This window comes from Dipodomys merriami, unplaced genomic scaffold (genome assembly GCF_024711535.1).
Source record: "Dipodomys merriami isolate MVZ:Mamm:240054 unplaced genomic scaffold, mDipMer1.0.p SCAF_13, whole genome shotgun sequence".
NCBI classification, from domain to species: domain Eukaryota; kingdom Metazoa; phylum Chordata; class Mammalia; order Rodentia; family Heteromyidae; genus Dipodomys; species Dipodomys merriami.
In genome coordinates this window covers 30,445,698-30,463,526 of record NW_027202604.1, presented here as the reverse complement: position 1 = coordinate 30,463,526, position 17,829 = coordinate 30,445,698, and the positions used below count along the sequence as shown (strand labels likewise).

The 17,829-nt window shown below is 36.5% G+C and overlaps 1 protein-coding gene and 1 pseudogene across 2 annotated transcripts in view; one reads left to right on the top strand and one right to left on the bottom strand.

Annotated features, from left to right (window-relative positions):
• Nucleotides 1-17,829, top strand: part of Cntn3 (contactin 3) — a 298,626-nt gene that overhangs the window by 15,855 nt on the left and 264,942 nt on the right. The gene's annotated exons all lie outside the window — the stretch shown is intronic.
• Nucleotides 11,597-12,027, bottom strand: LOC138824551 (zinc finger HIT domain-containing protein 3 pseudogene; annotated as a pseudogene).

Genomic DNA, 17,829 nt, shown 5'->3' with positions numbered 1-17,829 from the left:
CATAGGGCCTGAACTCTGGGCCTGGGCACTGTCCCTTAGCTCTTCAGCTCAAATCTAGCGCTCTACCACTTGAGCTACAGCGCCACTTCCGGTTTTTTCTTTTTTCTTATGTGGTGGTGGTGCTGAGGAATCGAACCCAGGCCCTCATGCATGCAAGGCAAGCACTCTACCACTGAGCCATCTTCCCAGCCCCTGGATGGATTCTTTATGTCAGGTCTGTGAACTGATGGGCAGGGAATGTAGCCCCCATCTTGATTTCATCAAGTGGTAGTCATAGAATTCTATATGAATGGAAAGGACAGTGTGCTTATATCATCTACTTCTTCTGGTAAGGCAAAGAGAATGAGAAGATTACAGGGTGATATTGGCCATGCAGCCTCATCAAAGGTAAAGAGATTAATTCTAGGTCCTTTATGTTCTTATGGCATATAGATTGATGCCATGTTGAGGATGTTAGAGTTGTGTATCTTAGATGAGAATATCCTCTGATGACAAAATTATACCATTTCCAGCTTGAAGGATCTAGGGTAGGTCAAGTCCATGACATGGTTTGATTTTCACATATGCTACATGGCTTTGTGGGACTTGGGGATTTTCACTGAGATTTAGTTCTGGTATGAAACAGGAAATAGGTTTTAATATCAAATCACAGTGCCAGGGCTTGATACAATGGTCCATTAAAATAACCAGATGTACTAGCAAGCTAAAGCAGATTGATCTGGGGGAGTTACACAGGGTGGATGCTTTCTGCCTCTTAGCAACTACCTGGAGTTCTCAGTATGTCTGCATCTTCTTCTGAGCAGGAACTAAAGGAGTCAGTGTTTCCTTTGCAAACTCATTTCTTCTCTTTCATGCTCCCTACGTGTGTTATGATGGTCTCCGCTCATCATTCAAAGCCCCAACTTTTCCTTTCTCTCCAGATTGAAAGCCACTCTGTTCCTTTGGTATGCATCACTGTGACTTGGAAGTGGGAGGCTGGTAAAATATTCGGTCTATATTTTATATTTCTTTTTAATTAAAATTTTAAGTCAGTAAGATAGCGCTCACTATAAAAGTAGGCTTTCTTCTAGCCAATGCTAAAATAACAGAAACGGCAGATGATATTATTCTCATTTTCAGCCTAGGCCCATCTGAGGTGCCCTCACTCCGAACTCTATGGACTTAGAAAATTAAACTTAGTGAGCTTTAGTGTCTCATGTGTGAAATCAAGTTGCTATGGCTCTTGTGTGATTTAAATACTAAACAAAACATAGATTCTTGCACAAGAGTCATAGCATTGGTAGTTGTAATTTTTTCTATGCAATTAAGAGTAGTTTATTCTTTCAGTTAATGAATTGGTGCCTCTCTTTGTAAGTACTTAGATTTTTCTATTATCATTAGGAATTCTAGGCTGGTGTACTTTTGGAAGTATAAATCTGCATTCAGTATGTTATCCATTGTTCTTTCTTGATCATAAGTAAACCACTTCTGTGCCAGTTGTTACCAAGCAGAAGAGAAAATGGAATTTCTTGTCTTTCCATTGCTTGCATGGCTTGAAATTTTAGAAGATGCAAGAGGCTCTGAGTTGGGACTATAACAAAGCTCATGTATTATGTATGTCAAACCACAAAAATGTCATTAATTAGCCACAACGCATTATAGACTCCTTGTCATAAATTGTTCTAAAGTGAAAACAAATTTGCCAAGCTATAAAACTCTCAGTTAATTTGCTAGTAGGAATTTGTGTGACATCTTGTAAAAACAAAACACAACAAAACAAAAACTCAATATCCAATAATATATAAATTAGAATATTGAGTCAATTTGCATATTAATTTACATTTTATCAAGCAAAGTTTATTTTAAGGCCATATTCATGCCTGGAATCTCCTAGACACTCAACAACTGCTGGTTTTATGAAGTAATTAAAGATAGCAATTGTTGACTCAGTAAATTACACATATTTGTATTGTGTGGACTTACCAAAAATACTATTTACTATAAACAATTTATGTTCAGGAGACTTACAAAATCCAGTCTGGCTTAAGGTTTGGAAAGAGTAAGTTCTTGATAGAGAGTATGTCTGCTTCATTCTGTTTTTGATTTTTGCAGTGATATTTAAAATGAGTTTATTTAAAAAATTAAAAAAATAAAATGGGCTTATTTTTTCCCAGTTCTTGAAAGAATTTAGAACCCTCATGTCTTCACAAATTAATATTCCCCATCATCCTATCTATGTCAATAACTGGTGACCTTCAGCTTCCTCCTTCCCTGAGCTTCTCGTTAGGTGACCAGCATCTTCTCTTCCCTTTCTTTCCCACCTTCTCAGTGTTGAGTGCCCTCTTGTCTGGCGACTAGAGAAATGGCCTTCCTGAAGAATGTATATACAGTGCTTCTTGATGTCAAGTTCTGTGCTTGTTTTGGCCCTTGTTCTTCTCATCTCAATTAGCATTTGCAGCTTTTCCTCCCCTCCTGCCTTCCCCCATTGATTTTCTTCCCATTGGACTTTAGATCTCTTTTTGCGTCTCCAACTGCTATTCCATCTGGCTCACTTGAATCCTTCCTCTGTTGCTTCATTAGAGATGTTTCTCAGCTTCGGTCTTGGCTGCTTTTCTTTCCTTTCCTTTTTCCCTGTCAGAGAGTCCATGTTGTAGTATTTCTGCACCCTAATCTTGTATCATCCTCTTTCTTGTATCCAGTCCCACATTACCACCCATTGTCCACCATTCTATTTGAATGTCTGCCCATCAAGTTAAAACTTGAGTATCTCTTAATCTGAAAATCTCTCCTCCCAGACATGGCTCTGCTTGCATGCTTTATTTATTTTATTTATTTTGTGGGTACTGGGTCTTGAACTCAAGGTTGCAAGCTCTTGCTTTTCTTTTACATTCATGGCTGGCACTTTGCTACAGGAGCCATGCCTCCACTTCTCTCTCATTGCTGGTCAATTAGAACTAGAGTCTGTTGTATTTGTCTGTCTGGGCTGGCTCCAAACTGTGATTCTCAGATCTGAGTCTCTGGGATTATAGGCACAAGCCACCAGCATCTGACTTACTTATACACATTCTTATTTGTCACGGGGCCATTCATTTTCTCTTAAGGAAAACCAGAAAGCCTGGGAGTTACCCAGGATTCTGTCCTTTTCCCAAACCCTGTCCCTTGACACATGGCATCTTTGCATTTCTCCTCAGACCCATGTTGTCAGCCTTGATTATAGCATTACAGTGACCACAGCTGCTGCCTCCCTGGTTTCGCCTCTCTCCATATCACCCAATGCGGTCCCCAGTGAATTATCCTAGAACACAGCTGTCTTCACACCACTTTCTCACTGCAAAACTGTAATAGCTTTCTGCTGCTTGCAGGGAAATGTGAAGAGAAAGAGGAAAAAAAGCTGTCAACCTGCCAAGCTGGCATTCAAGGCTTTGTACGTTTCAACAACAGTGTGATTCTTTCCATTACTCTTCTCGGAGTTAATAGATCTTAAACGTCATCTATACTGCCTGTCAATAGACTATCCCCATCCACAGAGACATGGTGTGAAGTATATAACAAACTCACATGATTGTAAAAAAAGCCAACATAAGGTCCTAAGGACAAGAAAAGTGGAAATGTAAGAACTTTTTAAAAAAATGTTACAGTACTGAAGTTTGAACTCAGTACTTCTTGCATGCAAGGCAAGCATTCTACCACTTGCGCCACACTTCCAGCCTGTAGGGAAATAATTGTTTTATTTGGAAAATCATCACTATATGTGTTGTTCAATACCACTGAGTCAAATTGCTGATTAGATACCCACAAAAAGTGTGGCTTTCCCCGATGAAGTAGTTGACCAATAATGGTGACAACTGAACATTATAAATTCAGTTCCTTCCTTTGGCATAGAAGTTGCATCCACCATTCCATAGAGTGGTGAATAGGTTATCCTCTTGAGTGTTCATCACATTTGAAAGCCTTGCCATATGTCTACACTCCACAACCTTGTACCTTTGAATGACTCCAGTACTCCAAAAGTAGTCAAGTAACATGTTCTAGTATGTTATCCAAAGGGAATGGGGGTGTCAAGAGCTACTTCTCTGAATGCTGCACAGTCAGCCCTGCCATGTGCCGTGCCTATTTGGAGCAAGCCTTCAATCTTCTGTCTGCTGTGGCTTCTTTTTCTCCACTCCCCACCCCCTTTCTTCCTTCCCTCCCTCCTCTCCCTCCCTCCCTCCCTCCCTTCCTTCCTTTCTTCCTTCCTTCCCTCCTTCCTTCCTTCCTACTTCCTTCCTTCCTATTTCCTTCCTTCCTATTTCCTTCCTTCCTTCCTTTCCTCGCTTCCCTCCTCCCCTTCCCTTCCTCCTTTACTTCCTTCCTTCTTTCTCTCCCTGCCTCCTTCCTTCCTTCCTTCCTTCCTTCCTTCCTTTCTTCCTTCCTTCTTTCTCTCTTTCTCTTTTCTTTCTCTTTTCTCTTTGTTTCCTTCCCTCCCTCTTTCCCTCCCTCCCTTCCTTCCTTCCCCCACTCTCTCTCCTTCCTTCCTTCCTTCTTCCTTCCTTCCTTTCTTTCTCTCTTCCCCTCTCTCCCTCCCTCCTTCCTTCCCTCTCTCCCTTTCTCTTTCCCTTCCTTCCTTCCTTCCTTCCTTCCTTCCTTCCTTCCTTCCTTCCTTCCTTCCTTCCTTCCTTTCTTTCTTTCTTTCTTTCTTTCTTTCTTTCTTTCTTTCTTTCTTTCTTTCTCTCTCTCTCTCTCTCTTTCTTTCTTTTCTTTCTTTCTTTCTTTCATCCCTAATCTCTTATGTTCAAAGCTAGCAGCCTACTACTAGAGCCATAGCTCTGTTTCCAGCATTTTGGAGGTTACTAGGCGATAAGAGTCTTACAGACTTTACTACCTGGGCTTTCTTTGAATCTCTATCCTCTGATACCAGTTTCCTCAGTAGTTAAGACTACAGGCACCTGAACCCACCTCCCTGTCTGTTTAAACAATGATCTCTATTTATAGTTTGTACTTGGATCCGTTGTCTGCCCAAGTGTTCGTGGTAATTGTGCTGGTGTGTGTTTAGCTTTTTGTCATGTATGTAGTCCCTTACTGAATTAGAGTATATAGTTTCAGTAAAACTGGCTCAAGCATTGTCTCTTTCTCCCTATCCACATGACATGTATTGACTCTCTTCATTGAACAATCCAGGATAGAAGCTACTGGACAGAGTGTCATTATAGGGCTTAATGTTGTCATTGGACAGCTGTGTTTATATCTCATTCTTTCTCTCTCTATTCGTACATCAACCTGGCAGATTAAATATTTAAAATTATTGTAGCTTAATTCAATTATAACTTATTTCCTGCTCCAACTATATAGTCCATGTAGTGCCAGATGGAATGTACCCGTTGCAAATACGTAGGGACCCGGCTTACAGAGAAGTATTTTTTGACAGTGGCTTCCATTCTTGCAATGATAGGGAAAGGGAATGTGACATTTGTGCAGTTGATTTTAAGCTTTAGTCCATAGGAGGCACAAATCACTTCTTTTCATAGCTGATTAACAAAAACTACTCCAGTGATCGTAAGTATAAAAGAGGAGCACAGTCTTACTCTGTTTAAATGGGAAGGAAAACATGCGATGTGCAAATAACTTCTCATGTTAAACAATGTTTTTTTTTTTTCCATGTTGTTGGCCAGTACAGATGTGCTGTCCATAGATCATTGAGAGAACAAGAGGAAATGGGAAAGGCCCCACCTTAATCCCCTGGTGACCAAATGGTGAGCAGTGGGTAGTTTATCACAGTAACAGTAAGGTGGATGAGATTCCAGCCAGCACCACAGTGACTCTCTCCTTACATTAGATAGTACTGGAACAAAGAGATCTAAAATCCTTTCCTTGTTTCGGAATGTCTTAGGAAATGTTCAACATGGTATCTTGTTGAACTGATGCTTCATTCATTCACATAATATTATGTGAAATGTGTACAGTACTTATTGAGGTTTGTGTCATGTACTTTTTAAGTGCCTTACACATATGAATTCATTGTAACTATCCAGGATACAAGTATCATGTAGTAATTCTTGTGATCAGATGGGAAGACAGACTCGGAGAGATTAGTTAACTGATGATTCAGAACTAGACAGTTCTGTAGCAGGGTGGGGACCTACTAGGTCCAGTCCTGTGCTGAGTCACTGTTATTATAAAACAGTCACTTGATATATTTTAATATGTTTTACTGCAGACTGCAGAGTGTTCCTTATTGTTAGACATTAAGAGGCAGAGACTATATTAATTCTAAAGGACCAAGGGAGTGTTTCTGCTGGTCACTACAAGTATAGAAGTTTGTGGAGTATGTGTAGTTTAGTCTCTCCTCCCTCCCCTCCCTTCTGGCATTATTAATGACTTTTCCTTCAGTTTTTTTTTTTTTTTGATTGAATATCTGTTACATGTTTGGTTGGAAACCTGTAACATAACAAATGATTTAGAAAATGTTTTTCTCAGATCTCCCTTCTCCATAGAGAAAACACTTGCCCAGGGCTGTATACCCTACTTTGTTTTCTGTCTTGTCTTTCCCTTCAAGATAAGTATATTTTGCTTTGCTTTGTACTTTTAAGACATCTAGCAGTTTGTCACAACTTCCGAGATCTTTGAAGGAATGAAGTGAAGTCTCAATGCCAAGACAGTAATTTTGCCATGATCCCACTGGCTTGGGATGCTAGTTGGTACATTGTAATCTTAACAAGGAAGTTACAAAAAGAAATTTGCATTGTGCCGCTGTGGAAAGGTGAAATAAAATACAATTCAATTTTCATTTGTTCTTTTGGAGCTCATTTTGACAGCTCAGAAACCTGTCTTAAATGGGCATGAAAAGATTCTCTCATTACCTGTATTTATCTGACATTGAAATATATTTTTAGCCTTTATTATTTGAGCTAGGAAAATAATTTGAGTTTTTTTAAAGACAGCCATTATTATTTTAAAATTATATATAGAGATTTTGCAAAGTTAAGTAACACATTTAAATTTTACCCTTGGGCCTAAAATGCATACATTCTTAATATTAATGAGCAAGCTAGAATGGATTGGTATGGTTCCACCATAAGAGGCCATGGATCAAATGGAGTTGTAAAATTTGATCCATTTCTTTATATTATAAAGAATGGTCAGTTATTTAGTGTTTTTCCTGTCTAAAACTTGATTTCAAAATGAGAATTCTAATGCAATTTAAGCTCCTGTCAGTAAATGATTAATTCTGTAGTTTTCAAAGCCTTGATTCCCATAATTCTTACAGAGAAAATCTATAGAGTTTGGAGTTATGTATTATTCTTTAACATCTAAAATAATATGAATTGAATAGATACTCCTACTTCTGTTTAGATCAACATCACAGTGATAGAGAATTTACAACTTAATTTGTGTTTCTCCCAATAACTTCAACTTGGCTTCATTTGCACATGGCCATACTTGTGGCTTGTGGATATTGATGTATCAGCATCCTTAAACCTAGTGATTTTGTGCATGTAAAAATATTGACCACCACATTTGCTTAAGGAAACATGCACTAATTCCTGCATTCCTCCTTTCCAAAGTCATATGCAAAGGAGGGAACATTTCTTGTATTAGCTGGTGAGATTAAAAAGACTGGTTAGATGAAAAAGAACTCTGGTCTTTGAATTTTGCCTAAAAGATGAGATGCTGGATCTAGTACACCTACCTTGCTGTAAAGAGAGGGTTTTAAATGTATTTATAATGTAATATGTGATTTTTTGTTTCTTTTGTGTGTTCTTCCCCCATGGTATAACCCCTGTTTTCACTATATTTGATTCCAGTGCCCTAGATCTTGTTTATTCATTTTTCTGATGGGGGGGGGGAAGAAAAATAACAAAATGCTTAAATAAGGATACAGGTTGACCCATTGTAACAATGAGATGTACAAGACACTATGTTGAAAATTAACTTTACAGCTTTGGTGGGGGGAGGAGGGAGGAGTTAGGGAAGGGGGGGAGGGGATGGTAGGGGAAAAACAAAGGAGGAAGTAACAATGCTCAATAAGAAATGTACTCATTACCTTATTCTTGTAACTGTAACCTCTGTGTACACTATCTTTACAATAAAAATATATACTATAAAAAGAGGACTAGACAAATTGTTGAAGCTGTCAAGGTGGAAGGTAGTAAGAATCAGGGTTATTCAGGATGAGGTTGAAATTGTGGATCTGCTTTCGCTCCCTCTTGGTTTCACCTCTCCCCCACCAAAGTGTCCATCCTCTTGATTACTGTGGGGATATAGTAGATCTTCTGTATCTTCAGGTACCTTCATCAGTATAATCTACACATCAATGAGACAGTTCAGTTTCATGTGATGTAAGTTGCTGCACCAGTCATTCAATAGACATTTCTTTTGAGTAATTATATAAGAATAGGATCTGTATGTCATAAAAAACTCTCACACACAAACATACAGAGACACACATGATAGGTACCCACAGTGGTTTGTATCATTTTACGTCCCTAACAGTAATGTTTGGAGAATTCTGTGACTACATTCTTTGGTAATATTTCTCAGTCGGTTTTGTTTTAGCCATTTTAGATGAGCAAGAGCATCCTCCCAAGGTTTTAATTTGCATGACTAATGCCTTTAAGCATCTTTCATACGGTAATCCATCATTTATATATCTTCTTTGGGGAAGTGTTTGTTCAAGTCTATTGCCCATTTTGGTTTATATCTTTTCATCATTTAGTTATATATTCAGCATGACAAGTGTAATGCTAGTGCTAATGGTTTTCCTAAACCTATGCCTTCTCTATTAATTTTTCAGTGATACATTAGCCTAAACTTTTAATTTTACAGTAATCTAGTTTATCTTTTGTAGGTTTTTTAAATGGACATTTACAAAAACTTGTTATGGTCATGAAAACATTCACTGATAGTTTTTTCTGGAGGCTTTATGATGTGATCGTTTATGGTTAGGTCTATGATCCTTGTCAAATAAATGTTTGTATGTGGAGTAATACAAGGATTGAGGATAACTTAATGTCGATCTTAATTTTTTTGGCAACATTTATTAAAAAATCATTTCAACATAATGCACTGTCTTCATGCTTTTTTCTTTTGCTCTTTCTTTTTAAATTTTATTTTATTGTAAAGATGCTGTAAATTGTTACCCTCTACTTTGTTGTTCTTTTCTTTGGGTGGGGGAGGGGTGTGCTGGGGATTGAAATCAAGGCCTGGGCACTGTCCCTTGAGCTTTTTTGCTCAAGGCTTCTACTCTACTACTTTGAGCCAGAGCTCCCCTTCTGGCTTTTGAATGGCTAATCGGAGATAAGAGACTGCACAGGCTAGTTTTGAACCACAATTCTCAGATCTCACCCTCCTGAGTAACTAGGATTACAGGTGTGAGTCACCAGAGCCAGGCTTTCTTTTGCTGTTCTTATAGAGGAAGTATGTGAGGATTTACCCTTGAGCCCCTCTCCTAATGAACTTTCCTTTGCAGCTTTTCTTTCACTTTCAACTAAATTTACTGTTTACTTTTTTAAAAAAAGAACCTAGTGTGTGGAGGTATATTTTTGAATTATTTATTGATTTATTTTTAGTCAGCATATTTATCTATCTGTATTCAAATTCCATAGAAGTTTAATTGACTGATGTTCATTAGTGAAGGTCTTCTAAATTCTTCTATAAAAATCTTCTTGGGCTATTAGAGAACTTTTGCAATTCATTGTAAATTCCTGAGCCATTTTATGTATTTCTTTAGAAGAATCTGCTAGAATTTTGAGTTGAATCACATTGAACCTCCAAGGCAAACACCTAAGGAGATTAGACATCTTGATAATATTGAATCTTTCAAATCTCTCAGTCTAGGAGCACAATCCACTTATTTAGGTCATTTTTATTTTAGCAGGATCTGTGATATGTGGTGCAAAAATTCTGTATTATTTGTTAGATGTAAACTTGAGTGGTTGACATTTCTTTGACTGTTATAAGAATGATTTTGAGACTTGTCTGTTTCACTATCATTTAAAAATACAAGTGGTTTTTGTAGTGATCTTCCATGCTACAGCATAGTTGCCATTATAATTTGAATAGTTATTTAGTAGATTTTATGAGATTTTTACATCTTCAATCCTATTTCCTAAAGAATTGCCATATATATATATATATATATATATATATATATATATATATATATATATATATATATATATATATATATATATTCTACCAGAATACCTTCTGTTTTCTCTGCAGGCCTCATCTCACTGTCTAGGACCTTCATTATAGTGGAAAACAAAAAATTTCCATTCTCCTGACTTCCTGATGATAGAACATAAAGGTTTATAAAAATGATGTTAAGCTGGGAATAGTGATTCACATGTATAATCCCAGGTACTTGGAGTCTGAGATTGGGAGGATTGTGGATTCCAGACTAGCCCAGGCAAAAAGTATCACATTAGAAAAAGGTTGACATAATGATGCACACCCATCGTCCCAGCTACATAAGGTATAAATAGGAGGATGGCATTCCAGGCTGGTGTGAACAAAAATACATGACCTTACTTGAAAACTACAATGAAAAGGGTTAAATGCATTATCTAGTACTAGATTTACCTGTCAAGAAAAGTAAAATCCCTAGTTTAAGTCCAAGTACTGCCAAAATATAAAGAAAAAGAAGATATTAGCTATAGGTGTTTCATTGGTTAACATTTATTATATTGAGTGAATTTATACGGTGATGATTTTATCATAAAGATAGTGAAGGAATTCAACTATTTAGATATTTTTTCCCCTCTCATTTTGTTAATCAGGTATATAATGCTGTATTTGAATATTTAATCAATCTTGTAGTCTGAGTCAAATCTCATTTAAAATATTTTGATGTCTTTGTTTTGCTAATATTTAAAGGAATTTTGTTTTTTTTTAAAGATCTGAAGTGATTTGAAAACGTTGCATTGTTAGTTTGTCTTCTTGTCATATCTGTTAGATTTTCAGCTACAGGTTTATACTGAGCTAGTGAATTGGGTTGGGGTGTTCTTTTTTCTTCCATGTTTTGAAAAAGTTTAAAAATTGTTTTTTTTCCCCTGTGACAATTTACAAATGAAGTTATCTAGCCATTTTCTTTTTGTGGGAATGGTTTTGATTCTAAGTTCAGTGAAAAAAAAAGTGTCCCATTAATTCAAAGATCTTGTTTTCCTTTATTTTCTACCTAGGTTAACATCAACTGTTTTATGAAACAGCTTTTTTTATATGGGGGGAATATTTAATACGTTCTTGATTTATTTAATATGATTTCAAAAATTAGATTAGGAACCAAGTACAATGCAATATACATAAGAACCACATCTTCATTTAGTTTAGTAACACTGATCCAGTTTTTAACTGAACCTGGATAAAAACTTGATATTTATGTATATCCAAACTGTATAAAAAATAAAATATAAAACCAACCTTATTTTGAATATCAAACACCTTCTTCATAAAGGCTCAACACCTTGAGCATCTATGAATCTGAAGATATGGATCTGTCTCGGAGATATGTGGATGAAGGCAAAGGCCTCAGGAATCCAGCAGCCAGGCTGCCTAGGGAACCCCTATCCAGCCTCCCGGGAGGAGCCAACAAGTCCTGGGAGTGAGGCATATGCTTGGGCAAGGAATACAGGACTTCATTTTATGAATCCTCATTCTGGGACGGCTCCACAATGCTTAAACAGCAGTCTGCAAACTCCACAAACAAAGGCTCTTGCATATAGGTTTTCATTCAGCTTTGCTTTGTTGTCCCCCTGATCAAGGTTGACCATCAGGTGTCTAAGGTGTGGATTGGTCAATAAGCTTCTTAAAGTTGCAGATTCCCCTAAATTCTTCAAGCTCTGTAAAACAGAAACTCTGTCTTCTTCCTCATCACTATTGAGAAAATCGGCTAGAGAGTCATCATCTTTGTTGTCCTCAAGCTTTGTGGTTTTTACAGGAGCTGCTGATCTTTTCTCAATGGGACGAGTTTCAGGGCTGCACTGCTTAGGGCATGCAGCAGGCCGGGCAGCGGTCCTTGGGCTTCTCCAAGCAGATCACGCAGACCGCAGTGCTACACCGCAGCCAAGCCATGCCTCCGCACCACGCGCCGGTGCCGCATATTTTCCTCTCATAAAATTGTTTATGGTATCGTCCATTATTTTTACTTTATGTATAGACTGTCTTGTAGTATTAACTTTTCCTTCATGCCTTTGGATGAATGAAATTTTCTCTTTTTCCCATGAGCAGTATTGCCAATGACCTGCAAATGTTACCAGCATATTCGAAGTCGGTATTTTACTTTGTCGTTTTTTTTTCTCCCATTTGTCCTTTCACATTGTATTGATTTCTTTAAAAATATCCTCTTTGGGTTATTTATTTTGAATTTCAGTTGCTCATCAAGAATGTGAGGTCACCAGTTATTGATTGTAGATCTTCCTTCCTTTCTGTTGAGTTTAAAATTATGAATGTTAGAATGTTAGAAAGACTACCTATAGTCTTTATGTGTCACATTTTAAATATGTTTGATTTTTAAAATAGACATTGTTGTATCTTATTTTTTTTTAACAATTGGGTTATTTGGTAAAATAGGTTGTATAATTTTATAAGTTGTAGGTTTGTCAGTTTATCCAATTATTAATATCTAATTTAATACCTGTGTTATTAGAGGACACATAATTGGTTATTTCAGTTCTTTTTTTATTGTGAAAATACCATACAGAGGAGTTGGTCTTTGAAACCTGTTTTATAGAACAACTTGCAATCTTTCTTGGTTAATTTTTCAAATGCATTTGAGAAGTAGGGATGACAGGTTAGGGCTGTATGCATGTCATTTAGGTCCAATTGGTAGATGTGTGGGTTTTCAAACTGACTCTCTGTGATTATGTTGGGTGCAGGAGTACAGTGGAATCCATGTTTTATTACTGATTATGTGAATGCTTTCAAATCTCTTTAACTATGTATTTCTTTGTCAGTATATGCCTTCTATTTTTGAAGCTCTGTTGCTAGGTACCTACACATTTAAGATTATTTTCTTTGCCTAATGATGTGATCCCTTTATTATTATGTAATGTCTTAATTTTATTAGATTTTTTTAAATCCTGAAGTCTATTTTGTCTGATACTAGCATAAAATACTAATTTTCTAAATGCTTACAGTTTGCATGGCTAATATTTTTCACCTGTAGTCATTTAGCCCATCTCACTTATATAAAGTATCTTTTTTGTGAAGGATGAATTATTTTTTTTTATTAATCAGTCTGAGTGTCTCAGCCATTTAACAACAACATAGATTCTGATTATACTTAGAGAAGTTGTTGCTATATTTGGATACACTCATCGTGTATTAGCCTTCTACACAGACAATATATTATTTAATGGTATTTAACCTTACATCATTTTGGTACCTGGTTTTGCAGTAACTTGCTAAGGAAAGTGTCGCATTAAATCACTTGATTCCCATGAAGGATAGAACAAATCCATTTTTTCCTCCGAAGTTAGTTAGAGCTTTTATGTCTTTGCAACAAATGCCCCTCTTCTCACCGCCTTTTCAGAACACACAGAAAATACATGCAAGACATGAGACTCTTCCTGCCTGGTAGACCTACTGGAACATGCAACTTCATCCAACTATAGCTAGTTAATGAGTCCTACCTTCATTGATGGTGTACTTGGAGGTTTAATGGCTGTGCATATAAATGAATTTGCACAATGGACTTGTAAGGAACAGATGTCCACATTCCACTGCATGGAAGAAAAATCTTCTCATTTAATGCTAGCCAGTGTGGTGGAATTTCATAGAACCAGATCTCACACTAACTGCCTTAGGAAAGTGATGCATTGCCAGAGAGTCTCCTCAATTATGTCCGTTTTGTGATTTTTTTTGCGTTAATTTCCATCAGTGGTGAAACGAGATGGTGGCATCTGATAATCAGTTGCTGAATTTTATTTTATTTCCATAATTTTTTCTTATGGGATGTTCATGATTTCAGTTTTCTCTTGAATATTTTATAATCATATTTTTCAGTTAAGAAGTCATTTGGTAGTCTACCTTCTTTGATAAACTTGCTGAACAAAATTTTGATTTTTTTGGTCTTTTATTGATAGGAAGTGAGATAATATCTTCTAGACTTTGGAAAGAAGTTGAATTTTCAATATTTAATTTGCAAATTGGCAAGGATTTACCAGAAATTTATTTCAGTGTGGATGTGGAACATTTTAAAATAGATATATCCCTTTTAAAATTTTAAAATGAAATTACCATTCATTTGTTCACCTTAACAAATATGTGTGGAGTTGTTTGTATCAACCATGCTTAGAAAGTTCTATAGACTTCCCTTGTTTCATCAGTGTACTTAATATTAAAATATCCAATCATAGATTTCTGCCAGTAACATACATCATTAGGTCTGGATGAAACTTTTGGCAAAAATTAAAGTTGGGCTGTGACCTTACTCTTTACCATTTGCATCTAGTACTATGATTGTTTTTTTGATATATTCAACCTTCTTTCCATTTTAAAGAAGAGTGATAGGTTATAAGTGCAACTAATCAAGAATGTAAATGGCTTTTCTCTTTTGGGTGAGTGAGAACATATGGGTGTTACTGGGAAGGAGTGTTCATGAATAATTTAGAATAACTTGAGATCCTGTGAGGTAGTAAAAATGAAATATGTATTGGTTAATGAGAGAGAACTATGCTATTTGGGTTTGAGGTCATTTCAGTAACATACACGCACTATAATTCTTTTTTTTCTCCTACTCTTGAAAATGTCTAATAGAATAAGTAATGCTGTGTAGCCAGTTGAAGAATGAAGCCAGACACATTTGAATACATTCAGTTGGGAAGTTTGAGCAGTTAGAAATCACTACTTCTTTGAAAGACAATGCTAATATCTTTCAGATTAACGATCTGTTTTAGTGATATATCTCTTCATTTTTATAGTGCATGGAAGCATTTGATATCTATCCCATAATAATTTAGCCATTCATCTGAAATACCTTTGGTCTGGCTCCCTGGGTGGCTTTTCCTCTAAGTTGAGGTCATGAAGACTTGACTTTGTGTTCTAGACATCATAAGTGAAAGGGAAAGGTGTGTGTGTGTATGTGTGTGTGTGTGTGTGTGTGTGTGTGTGTGTGTGTGTGTGTGTGTGTGTGTGTGTGTGTTTTCTGTTCTTTCTGAGTGGAGTATGATACAGTAAACTCTGGGGAACCATTTGTTTACCTCTCAGGTATAGTAAAAAGGTCAGTATTGCATTCACTTCTGTAACCCTGCCTTAGAGGCCAACATGGGTCACTCAGACTCTACAGGATATTGGCTAATTATAGAAGTAAAAGAAGTTAAGTGGAAGTTTGAACCCAGAATATAAATATTCTATGTCTCCAATAGGAAAGTAGGATTTAAATCATGACTTAATTTTTTGAAAGTATGTCCTTATTAAAACAATGTAGGAATATTTTTCATTTTCTATATTAAAAAACTCATACCTTAAAGGATCTTTTCTTCCCTCCCTCCTTCTCTCTCTCCCTCCCTTCCCTACCTTTCCTCCCTCCATTCCTTCCTTTCTTTCTTTCTTTCTTTCTTGCATAATTTCTTTTTTTTTCTTTCTTAATTCCTTTCTTCCTGTCTTAATTTCTTTCTTTTTCTCTTTCTCAAAAGGTTTAATATGAACTCACAATTATAATATGGGAAACAGAAACCTTGCAAAAAACGGAAATAATTTAAGCTCATTTTAATATGCACAGTCTATAATCTTTCTGATGTTTTAATTTCTGCTATATAAAAAGAGTACTTCTTTTTTGGTTTACAAATAAATGAGTAATGTAATTTCAATTCTTATCGATTTATGCAGTTGTTTCCTCCTCACTTATGGCTAGGTTAAGAATTTTTTTTCTTTACTGAGGAAGTTGTGTATACCATGGACTGGTTTGGGGAATGAATTTCTGTTGCTCTATTTTAACTAGATGTGTTTAACATTGAATATTTTTGTCTTGGTGTGAAGGACAAGGCTATAATTATTATCCAACTGACTTTTCTATTTTTCTCCTTTCTTTTATTCTCCTTCCTTCCCTCTCTCTCTCCTCTCTCTCTCTCTTTCTGCTAGTACTAGGTTTTGAACTCAGCAGGCTTTCATGCTCATAGCTTCTAATCTACCCTGGAGCCACACCTTCAGTTTCACATTCTGTTGGTTAATTGGAAATCAATCTTGGATTTTTTTTAGCTAGGCTGGCTTCAAACCTCCTTCCTTCTATCTTAGCCTCCTTAGTAATTAGGATTTTAGCCATGAGCTGCAACTGCTCAACAACTTTCTTTTATTTAAATGATGGAAACATTGAAGCTTTACTTGATATGACAAGATCAGATATGATGTTTGTCATATCTGTGTATGCCAGGACAGTTTCTGAAGATATGGATTTATTTGATTTTCCCAGAGGATCCAATGGCCAGTCTCAGTGTATAATTTATATAGTGATCCTTAGATTTGCTAGAGACCATATTAAGCACTTCATATACACAGTGGCTTTCAAATTACCCTTCCTGAAACCTACAGGAGAAGGTGTATTTATTTTATTTTATTTATTTATATCTTTGTTAGTCATGGGACTTAAACTCTCAGCCCTTCAGCTCAAGGGAGCGCTCTACCACTTGAGCCACAGAGCCACTTCCGGTTTTCTGGTGGTTTTTTGGAGATAAGAGTCTCATAGACTTTCCTACCTGGGTTGGCTTTGAACTGTGATCCTCAGATCTCAGCCTCCTGAGTAGGTAGGATTATAGGCGTGAGCTACCAGTGCCTGGCCAAGAGGTGTATTTTATATCATACCAAGTACAAACATCCAGATACAGGTAATTCAGAAATCTATCTTTCACTTGGAAACACTTATGCTTCCAAATGGGACACACTGTGGTATTTCTATTCAGTTATATTATTATTATTATCTAAGAAACTCTTCTAATTCAAATGTAAATTATCTTTGCCTGATTACCATAGGCTCATGAGAAGGCTCACGATGAAATCCTCTTAGAAGTTGAGCACTAAATGTATTCAAGTTCAAATGTATTAAAGTCTACAATCATATTTCCTGCCTTATCCTAGTTACAAGTTTGAAATTCTTAAGTAAAAATAAGATCCCCAGTCCATGTTGTCTAAAGTATGAGAAGGGATGCTCAGAGAATTGGTGATTTGTTTTCAGCAGTCTTAGAGAAAGAGACCTCAGGAATTGGGGTCAAGAATCTAATGCCTTTCACTTTCTAAGAGGCACAAAGTTAATACAACACAAAATTATCACCCAGTGTTGGACCCTCACAATATCTTATGCATAAAAATACTATTCCTTACTCTCTAGGGCTATTATTCCAGGCAGTATTTCAGTAGAGCATTTAGTAGAGCTCAGCATTTTATATTGTATTAGAATTCTTGCTCTAAAACCAGGGCAAGAATATAACTATATTAAGCATTAACTTCAGCATTTGTTGTGAAATTTTTATCTCACAGTAATGGGTTAACACTATAGATGTAGTGTAATTGAGCATTTAGCTTTGCAGCCTGATTTTTTTCTTACTCAAAGAAAGGCATTTTGGACATGACTCCTATTTTGTAATGTATAGGAAGCATGGCAGAAATGTGACGTTGTATGATAAAAGAAAAGACTGTCAGGCTGAACCTGATTTAATCGGGGGGGTTGTCTAAAAGCAGAGCATTTTCTTCCATGAGTCTTAGAGAAATGAGCTTCATTTAGCTTAGAACCAAACCAAGTTGTAAATTGTGTCTAGAACCTACTATTTTCTCCAAGTTCAATAGACTTTGTGGCATCAGGCTTAAAGCTCCCCCCTCCCCCCAGGGAACAGCTATTGAACCCTCTTAGCCTCATATAAGTTTCTCCAAACTTCACTATTCTTT